General features: G+C 46.2%; 1 pseudogene across 1 annotated transcript in view; it reads left to right on the top strand.

The window, feature by feature from the left end:
• The window catches only part of LOC144097344 (disintegrin and metalloproteinase domain-containing protein 10-like), a 28419-nt pseudogene extending 15614 nt beyond the window's left edge, over positions 1-12805 (top strand). Inside the window, exons 6-12 of the transcript XR_013306985.1 lie at positions 2155-2336; positions 2946-3123; positions 4921-5080; positions 6188-6285; positions 7637-7790; positions 11253-11488; positions 12015-12805. The product of XR_013306985.1 is annotated as a disintegrin and metalloproteinase domain-containing protein 10-like (transcript). The remainder of the gene's footprint in view (positions 1-2154; positions 2337-2945; positions 3124-4920; positions 5081-6187; positions 6286-7636; positions 7791-11252; positions 11489-12014) is intronic.
• Positions 12806-13211: the final 406 nt, after the last annotated feature.

Below are 13211 nucleotides of genomic sequence, written 5' to 3'. Positions count from 1 at the left end.
TTCAAGCACGGCGCAGGTATGCAGGTAATTTTCTTATAGACTTAAGACAAATTTTTCCTAATATTTTGTTGACTAAAGTAGACGTTTAGTTCAGGTGTACATTGAGAACGAATCTACAAAATGTGTTCAAGAGTACCAAACTGGTGCTGTAAAATTACGGTTGCACTATTCAATGTATCACAATTTGGTACCAGTGATGTGAAAAAAACATTCATATCTGTGTATTTGGAATAGAGAGAGAGAGAAGGGATGAGAAGGAAGGGTAGGGGGTTAGCTTTTAACAAGGAGGAGATGTCAGTCTTATTCGAAATGTATATATTCGTCTAGAATATTGCGCTTCTTGCAGTCGAGTGTTCATGCGTGCTGTCATGAAATCTGCACGATTATTCATCTTCCTTACGTAGATAAACCGGTCTTTCGCTCTCTTCGCCTGTTACATAACAGTGACAAGCTTATATCCACGCTTCTAAAATTGACTAACCTGTCTGATTTTAGAGTGCAGAGCACCTGGAAACTCTACTGTCACTTCCTTTGTTGGCGGCAGGAGAGCATTACGCGTGATATGAGAGGGTGTCATATATATATATATATATATATATATTTTTTCAATGAGCCAAATCCACCTAAAGAGCAACCCCATTGCTCAGGAGCAGGTTATGCTTTTCATGTAAGTTACAGCAACTCATCCCCGCCGTGCACTGAAAAACTATGCAAGTAATTTGAACAACTGCTGCAAACATTGGATATAGCTAGTTTTGTTGTCATTCTCTAGCGCTGGCTTAATTTTATTTGAAAACTTTCCCTCTAGAGTATTCTTTCGAGCTCTGTTTCCGAAAATACAGCATAAAATAATTACGCCCATTTTAGCAGAAATAGACAACGAACATTCATTGTGTGCAATTAAAGGAACTGCGGTGCTTCATCAACACAGGCAAGCAAATGTGAACAGAAAGCATATGTCACAAGCGCAGGCTTGACCGCATTTTTTTTCTTATGTTCCCCCTTCAGCAGCAGAAAAGTCAACTGGTAATAATGTATGAAGTATAAAATTCAATATACTCCTCTAAACTGTACTCAATTCATTATTTTTAGCAAAATTGTAGAAGCAGACAGGACACAAAACGACTCAATAATTACTACTCCAGTAATGTTCTGTCTGTGTTAAAATTGGGCCAGTAATATGGAATTTGAGAGGCGAATACCAAGGAGCTGAGCTATAAGGTTCAATGCTGCAGAGATGCATCCTTGCTTCCTCGACCACGAAGCTAATGATCCCTTCTTCACTGTCGTCTTCTGAGTTCAGATCTTTCGCCGATATCTTCATACGCGACGTAGTGAATCGTAAAGTAGCTCTGAAAGGAAACAAATTAAACCACGCAGTAAACATTCAGAGCAATGAGGCTCAAGCTGATAAAAAAGGGCTCAGCTGTGGATATGGCGTTTTTTATCTGTAAATATGTTTGATCTGGGTCATTTTTTGCTTGAAATTCGATTTACGTGTAGGCTCTCAAAGCGTTGCGGGCCCGCGTGCGTTATTAGTGTTTTTTCCGAAGGAAATATTTTTGTGTTTGCTTGCTATTACATTTTAATTCGACTTACTTTATGGTTCTGGATTTGGCTCATTAAAAAATAACTCCTCAGGTATAGATATATTATTGTTTTCGTGTTCTGCACGCATCAACAAGAAATATAAGTCTAGTGCACAAAATGTTTGCTGGTAGCATTTCGACTTCGAGCACCGAGTACTACGCTCGAAAAGAAGACCTAACTGCCTTATTCGTGATAGCGGCAATAAGGAATTCTGGGTATATCAAATCTGTATGCGATAAGAAGAAAATGAAAATTCTGATGCCCTTCGTGTATTTTTTTATTGGTTTCCATATTCTTTCCACTCAGATTTCACATGATTTCCATACGATCTGAAATTATTCACAGAGTGTCCGGTCGGAATTATTTTGGATGCATTGCCAGCGCAGTCCATAGATACTCCGTATGGTCTGTATGCGTTCCGTATCGGCCATAGAGAAAGCATGCAGTTATGGGAATAGTCAACGAAACGTTTCGGAAGCGCAGGCAACAGGGCTGCGCCGTTTAGCGCTCGACGCACATTTAGCCCCCCCCCCCCCCTCCCCCTCCCCCCTTTTTCGGTTCCAGGCCACGCGGGCGGAATCTGCGAGAAGTTTCAGTCGGACGTGGGCCTTCAGGTGTCCGAGTACGCGGGCCGTGTCAGCCTCAACACCGGAGTCGTCACCTTCAATAACAAGAACTCGCGCGTGCCCCTACCCGTATCCGAGGTGACCTTTGCCCACGAGCTGGGACACAACTTTGGGTCCCAGGCACGTAGCCGCAGTGTAACTCTCTGATTATGCTTGTAGTGTCGTGTGTTAACATTTGTTCTTGTTACGTGGTGTTTTGGGTGATTCAAATTGTGCACACTCTGTCTCGACCACACTAAGTCTTATAATTCAACAAATAGCGGTAGCACTGATGCTAACACTTCATGTCACCGTGAAATATAACTTACCGTTACCTTTATGGTGGCACCGGTTTAAATGTTGATATTATGAACTGTGTTTTACTTTCTGTGGTGGCTCAGAGCTGCGGGGTTCTGCGGTTAAGCCCAAGGTCGCGAGATCGAATCCAGGCCATGTCGGCAGCATTTACATTTAGGCAAAATGCAGAAACAGCCGAGAGTTGTGCCACGTCCGTGCACGTTAAGGGACTCCAGGTAGGCGAAATATTAGAGAGCACTCCACAACAGCATCTCCCAAAGCCCACGTAAAGCTAAGGGATGTTAAATCCCACACACCATGTGCCACTTAGCTAAACAAAGCTTTCACATTGTTGTTCATACTTACTACTAAACTAACTGTTAAATGCGACGAACTCTAATTTTGGTGCTACATTTCTGTTTTCTTGACGTCATTATCTTCTCCCTCTCCCAGCACGACCCGCCCGAGTGCGTGCCGGCAGACAGCGCAGGCAACTTCTTAATGTTCGCCAGCGCTTCGCACGGCACGATGCCCAACAACCGTCGCTTTTCCATCTGCAGCGTCCGCGCAATTTCAGCAATCCTAGCGCAGATGTTTACCAACCAGGGAAGCCGCGTCAACTGCTTGCAGGGTGAGCTCTCCGTTTCATAATCCGTCGGTCGGCGTAAGCCTTACCACGTAGCAAACAAGCTTGTGATAACGTCGGGAACCTACTAACCGTAAAAGGAAACAAAAGATCAAGATTACCCGCGGTACAATAGTGGAGTGGGGAGTCCTTCCTTCGGACTCACCTACTTTATGTGTAATAAGAGATTTGAGCAAATAGGTGTACAATGCTGAATATTTTTGTTCCTTCATTATTATTTGCATTCTTCTCTAGTACAGCCTGCGTCATGTCACTGTGCTGTCGCTCGTGACGCCGCAGAGTTCGGATAAAGCAGGGTGGCGCCTTCCAGTGACTTCATACGCCACGTCAGCGCACTCTGACTACACAGCTTAGCAATGTCCGCCTGCTTCTGTTATAGTACCCTATGCTCCAAGCCATCTTTCGTGTTGCAACAGCGCTGTCCACATCTTGTGAAGCGTGCCGTTCGCTTCACCTGCATTATGTTTCTTATATCCTTCGTTTTTCTCACTGCGGCTTGCGAGCTCTCCTTGAACGGCGGGTACCGCAAGTGCGTTTTACAAGACGCTGTAAACAAGCTTGTGAATGACGTGTTTATTTCGAGATGACTGCATCTGGTGAAATCCTCGGGAACAAGTACTCCACTCCACTTCTAGGCAGCGTTTGGCTAAGGGCACACACGGTGGTGTAAATAAATCCGGGCTATGCAATTACTACCTGCCTCAAAGCCCATGGCACATTGCTGCCTCGCCAGACAAAAATCCGTGGATCAAATACAGGGTATTAAAGAAAAAATTAGGTGGTCTGATCCTTTGCGAAGTTTGTTATTTTTTTATCAAAAAAGAAAAGCTGCAGTTCCAGGAGCAGCCTTGAAATCACCCGCAGAAACAGTTTGGAGCGCTCCCCCCGCCCCCAAAGTTTTAGCCAGTTGCTCGAGGACTCCGCGTATTTTCTAGTCGCACACATCTGCCACCTCAGCTCGGGCTTCGATGCCCTGATTCGGTGTGCCATTTGTTGCGAAGGCCGGATATTGTGTCCCTGCTTTTATCGTATTCGGCTCTTCGGAACAGGAATGAGCAAATACACCAGCTTTGCTATCTGCAAGTGACTTCGTTGGTAAATAGAAACCGCTCTAGTTAATGCACCGACACTACCGTTCGATCAGCCCCGATCTCTCTCATACACTGAGGCAAGCGGAGAGCCCAATTTTTTCCTAAATAGAGTTATATAGCTCCTATAAATTGCTTGCACAGCAACTACAGAGACCGAAGTTAGTACAGAATTCAAAAGCCACAATAGTAGGGATTAAAGGTGGCTCGCGCGCTGTCAAGCTCCGATAAAGGCAGGTTTTTTCTCCAGTCACCTCTTGTCGCTCTTACGGCAAAGTCCTGGAAATAAACATCGAATTATTATTATTGTCAGAGTATACATTCCTTTCAGTCTCTCTATCTCTCTTGCTGCTCATCACCAGTTGATTAAGAAAATAAGAATGTCAAGGTATTTCATCAACAATTCTGATCCTGTGTCATTTAGACTGCTGCACCACTAAATGCATGCTCACGCTCCCACATTGCGAACGAGGTGATGCAAAGACCTTTAAGGAATACTGTTCAAGGCACTAGACAGCAGTAGACCACTTGGCAAAAACTCACCATTAGTTATATGAATTTCCTTGTCGGTGTCATGCGCAATGCTTCTTCAAATTAGGAAGTCAAGATTTGCTGACGTGATAAGGACGTGATACTCGCGTGGGTTCCTGCGTGAGTTTCTGGAACCGTTGCGCATCGCTCGGTGTCTGTGCAGAGATGCGCGGTCCCTTCTGCGGCAACTCTATCCGAGAGGAGAACGAGGAGTACGACTGCGGCTACGACTGGCACGAGTGCCGCGACACCTGCTGCTATCCACGTGAACACGGCAAGCTCAACCGCAAAGGGTGCACTCTGCGACCGAACGCCAAGTGCAGGTGCATACACACGAAGAAAGCTTGAGGCCACCACGGGGCTACCACGTGCAAACTGTTTCTTAATGCATATATGGGTCTAGGACTGGTGCACCAGATATTCGCGAACCTAATTGTCCGTCGCCTATCCCACTTCATGGCAATACTTTCTCCATCATTCTAGATGATTATCTGAAAATCTTAAAATCGCAAGTTTAACAAACGCAAATGCCGCGCGAGGCCGCGCATCCAGTGTTTTCGCTGCGCAGTAGGAATTTCATCAGTTCTTATGCTGTTGCGCTATGCGTGACCAATATTTAGTGGTGCCTCAGTAACTGACATCTTGTTGTGAGGCGCTCCGGAGTGTTCTGGGTGGCGTCATGAAATGATAGGCACATGATACAAATAGTACCAGTAGGATTCAACCAGTGTAGGTCGGGAAATCACAGTTCCTTGATGACGGGATCACCACCACTGTAAGAAGTAATGTCAAATGTGATTGAATACATGATTGTAGATTACACAGAAGATATATTACCTTATAAATATTCCTTTTTCTGCCATTAAACCTATTACACCGGGTTTGAAGCGCGCCGCGAGTATTGTTGCCCATGTGGTATAGATGAAGATTATGGGTTTTTATGGCGCAAGGGCACCTATGGCCAAAGAGCGCCATGCCAAAGGTATTTTCGACTTCTCAAGGTGGGGTCAAAGACCACTTTCCCAAGCATTTCACCATAAATTGGCCGAGCACAACCAGGGAAAAGCTTGTACCCATTGTATCACCGGTGGGTACCCGGCGGCACTGGGGATCAAGCCACGCACCTCCCGCATGCGAAGCGGATGCTCAACCACTTGGCCACCGCTGCGGTCCCATGTGGTATATCTAGGATTTCTGTAAACATTTATGGGTGGCATAACTGTGGCAGATAAAGGGCAAAGCGCAGCATTAGGATTACTGGAAAACCTTGTTCGGTCCCATAAACTCACTCAAGACGTACTGTTGTGAACAGAACACGCTCATTTACTCGCGTTTTGTCAGCCCTGGAGCTCTTCTTTTGCGTTTGTAGCAATATTTGCTGCTGAGAATTGGCGCGTTTTCCATTTTGACGGTTTCGCGCTGTTTCACAGCCCTTCCAACAGCGCCTGTTGCACCGAGACCTGCCAGTTCCACAATACATCCGATCTGCCGGCCGGACGACGACTGCCGGTTTGAAAGCGTATTGCACGTATCCTTGCAACAGCGAAACTGTGTATTACGTAGTACTTCTGTCTACCTTTTCGGTCTGTCATGGAGGGACAACGGGGGAAAAACTAATGCCACAAGATAACTTTACTCCCTCTCTAATGAGCTGATAACTTTAGCTGCCAACACAAGGAAAAACTGCTGCTGACGGAAAGCGGACAAACGATGCTTCCACGTTCTCCGGAGCTATAAAGTTGAGTGTTTCGGCTAGGCGCAGTCACTTAAGCCTACCTTGTACGCCACATAAAGAACATAAGCTTTTCTCGGGCTCCAGCTTCTTCCGGGTTTGAACGTTCCCACGAACTACAGCTGTGGAGTCCCTGTTGGCCGTTGTGTGTCACCGTCATGACAGTATAAACTAGGAACACGCTGTCCATTGCGCGTTGCAATTCGAAGCTGCGCGCTGTAAGCGGCTTCGGAATACGGTTCTATGTACTTCTCCACGCGCTCGCGTCTGAGCTGACTTGTGGCTCCTTGTGACTTGTGACTCGTTTAAAGCTGCTCAAGCGCCCCGATCACTTTTTTTCCTGGGCTCACGTGTCCAAGATCGAGCGTGCCATTACCCGTGCGCCCCTCAGTACGGAACACCTTGTTAAGAATTGTAAAGCCTAAAAGGGTAGCTGAGGGAAAAGACGAGGCATGCATTATGAACTTTAACACACTTGTGCCCCCTTAGTACGAAGTGGAAACATGCTGCTGTGTACGCGATAGAGGACAGATAGAGTTTTTGAATGCTTGGATTTGGGTTATTTTGTATGGCAGAGTGGCAACAATGAAGAATTATCAGAAATCTTTATAGGTGTTTGCAAAGAACTTAATACAGTATTCGTTACCGTTTCATTTTCTTGTAAACTATTCTCTCCCCTCTTTTTCAAGTGATTAGAAAACGTTTTGTTTTCATGACTGCTCGAATCAGCTGTGGCGTGGCTCTAGGTCTGCTAATAGTGCCTCGCCATTCGCAAAAAGCGCTGCTCTTTCATTCAATCATTTGAGACCGTTCACAAGGAAATGGAGGGCTGCCGAGACCACAGCCGCTATTCCGCAGCTTCAGTGATCCCCGGCTCCCTTTACGTACTGCCGGAACGATGGAATGCGAACCTTTTCAGAAACATCAATACATTGTTACCCTATACAAGGCGGATTTAAATATTATTTCTCACAGGAGACACCAGCTCCCGATGGTGTCAAGGTTTTCAAATATTAATTTCAGTATTTAAATGGAGTTTAAGACCTCGATATCTTCTTCACTGTAAAACTAGGGAAATACGTTGGGCGGGTTCTTGCGCGACTCGTGTGCTTGTCCTTGACGTGATGGCCGTGGCGCCGCCGTTAAGCGGACTGAACGGCGTGTGCCCCGCGTCGGCCGTAAAGCAGGACGGCGTGCTCTGCAACCGCGGCAGCCAGGCGTGCGAGGCCGGGGAGTGCGTGCTCTCGGTTGCCGCCTGTACGACCTCGTCGAGTGCCACCTCACGGGGACTTACCCGCACGGCCGACGAGATGTGCCTCATCGCCTGCAAGGGAAGACGGTGCGCCACTCTCCTCTCCACTGCTCTCTCTCTACTGCAGCTCTGGCACAAAAGCAGTCCACATCGAAGTGGCGGGTATAGCAAAGACGGTGCGATGTCAGCTGAAACGTGAGATATAATTTGGAGGGAATATCACCGCTCGTTAACTATTTTGCCAAGGGGCACTGGCGCCGTAATACTTAGGGCGAGGAAGATGAGATAACACGACGGACCGTTTGTCGGTCGTCTTGGCTCTTGAAGCTGCACTTCACCATCGCCAGTACGAAGTCCGCATTGTATGCGGCGATGGTGGACTGAAAAATTACTTTTTGTTGCGTGACGCATAACTGCAGCGCAAGAACCATGTTTATAATGGGAAAACGCACATTATCTTAATAAAGCTTTAGTCACAATTCGTTTCCTCCAAGAAGGTATGCGGACTATAATTCCTGCGTTGTGCAGAGAAGCCAGACACAATGGACACGTAATATGGCCAAACTAAGCACACCGTAAAGCACCTTCATTTGTGAGGGACAAATCTTTATTTCGATTTATACGCTGCAATACAAGCGTCGCTGAGGCAGTTCTTGCTGTTTTTTTAGAAGACACGGAATGTGCCACTTCCGCTTGGCACGCACACTAACCCTTGAAGTCTTCTGCGGGCCCTCATGTGCCTCTCGGATATTACTTTTTCTTCCGCTATCCGTGCATACCACTCGTACTGCGTATTTCTGCCCTTCTCCGAACTTAAGTAACCTATTTGATAAGTTCAGTTGTGCTACTTTATATTTGGTAGAATGACTAAGGATACTGCGAGATTGAAGAAGAACTCCGTAATGAGATTAGAAGATTACGAAATAATTGAAAGAGAACTGAAGGACGCTACTTTAATTTAGCGAACGCAGATTGGGGTGTGAAATCTGGCAGGTAAAAAGGAGATAACGGAGATGACAAAGAACACTGAGTGTACATAGAAAGACATGGGGGAATTAAATACCAAATTTTGAGTTTAAAATAACTGAACACTCAAAGCTAACAAGCGCAGAAAAGGATCACAGTTCCAGATGTACTGCGTTGGAACAAAGATCTCAGGACCTTGAGATGCGACTTGTTCAAACTCAGCAACATCCTCAAAACATGAATATTGAAATTCAAGGTGGTCCAGAAAACCAGGAAGAAAATGTCACTCCTACCCTGTCAAAACTTGGGGATGCATCTAAGGAATCCTTCGCATTCCTCAGATCTCTGACTGGAGGGTAAAGGTCGGAGAACGATGTCCAATCAAGTGAGTAGTTCTAGACACTGGTGTTACCTCCCACGCCAGGAGGCGGTGCTGATGCTCTGTCGCAGCTTGGTCAATGGAATGGGGAAAGACAGTCCTCCAACACAGTCGCGTCGAAGTCACCACTGCGGTGAGGTACGCGCCTTCGTGAGAAAAGAATGGCACTCAGATTCCCAGCCGGTGGGAAGGAGAAAAGCCAGACCGAACATTGGCGTGTCGACTTCACCATTCTGACGGGTTCGGTGCCACTCTGGGAAAGGAATGTAGAGCCGTCTCCCAGCAGGTGAATGAACGACCTTGTCTCCCCCGCCTGTTTTCCGAAGCGTGGAACCTCTGTCGAGGTTGCAGCCGTCTTCCAATTAACATCCCCCGTGTGACCTGTCAATAGCACCACTCAGTCCGGCAACTCGATAGCAGATTCGACCATTTCACGATTCCGCAGTCACCGCCGCTTCTGCCGCGAACGCCAGTCCTCGCCGCAGCGTTTCATCCCGATGACTCATCCGCCTTCACGATGGTCTTCTAGGAATTCTTCCCAGGCCCGAATTCAACGATCTCAACAATGTCCTTAAAAATGTTTAAACTACCACTCCTCTCCCTGCTAATGACCGCGCTGCAAGGGTTTATATCAATTTCGACTAGAAGGACATCTTTCATAATAATGCCTATTCTTTCAATAAAAAGCCACTTGTTTAGGGGCTATTCATTTCAACTGCGTAATTCAGGAAGCACGTCCTGAACGCGACAACAAATCAAATTATTTTTCAGACTCCTGGTGCATTTTTGTTCTCATTTAGGTGACAGAAGCTTTCTGAAACTTTTCGCAAAAGTTTCCCTGTTTAGCCCTACTCGGCGGATCCCGGGTACATTCGAAAACATTTTTTTGCGACATTTTAAAGAAACGAATTATATCTTCGGCCTAAGTGCAATTAAAGATAAGGGTGTGCTCACTGTACTCCTACTTAGCTTCTCAAGTACTCTGTAACAACGAGGGCGCTCATAGGTACCTTATATTTGGGTTGATTTGTCTGAACGAGATTTCTTATCCCAACGGCCACGTCGCGCTAAAGTTTCTCGCGCTTTACCATTTGATTATTTGCAATACCTGTTATTACAATACAATGCATTGTATTGCAATTGTGGGAGCGATAGGAGCAGATTTCTGCTCCTATCGCCCAAATACCACTCAAGTTCCTTCTGCTTTACCGTGAGAATATTTGCGATATTTGTAATTACAACACAATACAATACATTGTTTTCATGAGAGCGATGGGAGAGGATTTCTGCTCCCACCAGCCACATACTGCTCAAGTTTGTCATTTTTACCAAGAACTTACTTGCAATATTTGTAATTTGGATCCAAATAAGCGTTATGTCGTGTATGTATTTCATTCCATACGAGTCATGAAATGTTGCTGCACATTTCTGTGCTTCTAGAGGCCCGAAGCAGAGAGCAGGGAGAAAAGCCCTGAAGGAAGAACTATTACGCCAACAGGGGCAAGTGCCTTTTGTGCATTTCTGCCAACGCTGAGCCGTGAGAAGTGGTTTTGGAATCACGCTCACAATCCAAACTTTGGTTCAGGTCTGAGAAGAATATCTAACGCGTTAAACATTTCAAACGTGTACAAGCAAAGCCCCAATATATTCCTGATCAGAAAGCAGGCATATTGTCTACGTCTTCAGAGAATGAGGGAAGTACCAGCAGGCCCGGCACACAGAAAAACTTCGCACTTCAATCCAAGAGTTGCTTTATTATATGTTCGAGTAAAACAGTTGAGAACGCAGCGAAAGAAGACTTCACCATCGGCCACCATGACTGTCCAGAATTACCCGCGCAATGTCAGAGATCTATGTTCAAAGGGGCTATACTATGTTAAAAGCTAAGTTAGGGGCTATGTTAAAAGGGCTCCATCAGATAACATAATTAAAACGCACGCGAACATCTGAGAAAAGCATAATTAATTTTATCGCAACGAAGAATATTCCGTAGAACTGATGAAAGACGAGTTGCACTGATGGCTGCACTGAATGCAGAAAACTTAATTTAAACTAGAAAAACAGTGGAAGGCATGCACAAGTCTTTTCTACTGGACAGACCAATCAGTTGAATCCATGGCTAGAGTTCCTCGCGCTTTATTGCTGTCTGTGCGTTGTGCCATGTAGGCCACAACCTTTGTATTTCTCGGTGCGCAGCTCCGGGCAGCCAGTGCATGGAAGCCTGCCACTTCGAGCGCATGAAGGACTTCTGCAACAAGAAGATGGAGCCCGGGGCGCCGTGCGACGACATGCGTGGATACTGCGACGCTTTCCAGCGCTGCCGCCTGGTCGATGCCGAGGGACCGCTGGCACGCCTACACTGGCTCGTCTTCGGCGGAAGGGGACTGCGAAACGCGCTCGTGGTGAGCATCGCCTTAGCTGTAGTTGAGCGGTCGGTGTGCGCACGCGGTACTTAAGATCTGCCATTGTACGGCCGCCTTCTTCACTAGCTCTTCATTACCAATATAATATTTGCTAAAAACACTGTAGCCATGATATTCCATATTAACAGTCTCTATAGGATCCAACCTTTAAAAAGTGTTGTGTGGTGCTCTGAAAGCATAATAAGAGTTCTCGCTCCGGTTATGTGTATACTTAATCGCTCTTTTTACTTACTCGTCAATTTTTTTTACTGTTCCTTAGGTCTGGGTACCAAACTGCAGTCCTCATTTGCATGGGGTTCCCACCATCGGCCTTTTTATTATCGCTAATTACAATGCATCTTTTGTGTAGAGGGCACAGAAAATCTCACTGACGTTAAGAGCCGCATAACCATGCTTTTGCTGTGTAGTAGATGGAGGAAGAGTTTATGATGTTCATGGTAGGCCCCCAGTGTAGTCGGAGGCGGGCAAAGCCGGGCACCTAACTATATGCATTCGCAATGTGCAGTGCTACTGGTACGTGACCCTGACTGCGGTGGCCGCGTGGAGTGCTGTGACGGCGCTATTCATCCGCCTGTGCGCCGTCCACACGCCCAGCAGCAACCCTCACATGCGACCGCCGCACAGGATCGCCGACACCATCTGCTCGTCCAGGCGGCTGCTGCGCATATGACGCCGCCGCCCATCTGCCAACTCTGCACTGGACCCCGGTTGTGGCACACAGAAGACCGGTTAAAGCTGCAGGGTGTAACGCAAGGACAGCGTAGAGGAGCCAGTGGGATTTTCAGACCTGGTGTAGAATGCACCAACACAATCAATATTCCCTCCGTTTTTTACCAAGAAACAATATATTTAATGCGTAAAGTAAATCTGTAAAAGGTATTCTAGATACAAAATAGCTAGAGTGGCGGCTAACTGGGGCTCATACACTCAGCCTAATCATACATTAGTATAACTGCTGAAAGTACCTGTCTGTATTAGTTATGTAGGGGTAGTATAGTTAAAATGCTTGATAGTTTTTCGGGCGGAACAATTGCCATGATTAAAACGCGCAACTGTCTCTCTTGCTTACCAGCCACCGATTTTGAGCCATGACTGTTCCCGCCTCACTGCACGTGGTTAAACGCTTGCTCATGCCAGTAACGGAAATTTGCAGTGCACGCTGCCTACCTTCAGCCTTGTCTGGATCCTTCATTACATATGAAACGGATTTGACAGCTAAACACCACCCCTTTCATACTACTATCTGTACCGCTATGGGTTGTTCATCAACCCGTCATTTGCGCAGTAAAGCCGTGTATTCCTTCCTAGAAATGCATGAAGGCATCTCATTTCAATCCATACTGGGAACTCGCGTCCGGCATTGCGCAACGTTCTTCAGGATTCACGCACGCTCTAGTAAGGACAGACAGAGAATAAAATCAAATATGCAGAGAAAAAGTTTGGCAAGCATAAAGAAACATATCCTATTTTTCCCTCCGCGTAAATAAAGAGATGCGATAAACCAAAAAGATCTATCGTCCATAATACTAGTCCTAAATGTGTGTGCTTACACAGGAGAAAAAAGTAATGTCGACAGTGGTGATTCCTATGAATATCAATGCGTTGGCATTAGAAGGTTCTGCGCAGGCGGAAATGGCGGCCGCAGAAACACGCCACACATGACTCTGTGTAAACCTAGTTAAAAGTCACCCCAACCTGCGAA

The sequence above is a fragment of the Amblyomma americanum genome, chromosome 7 (genome assembly GCF_052857255.1).
Source record: "Amblyomma americanum isolate KBUSLIRL-KWMA chromosome 7, ASM5285725v1, whole genome shotgun sequence".
NCBI classification, from domain to species: Eukaryota; Metazoa; Arthropoda; class Arachnida; order Ixodida; family Ixodidae; genus Amblyomma; species Amblyomma americanum.
This window is presented reverse-complemented; position numbering and strand designations above follow the sequence as displayed.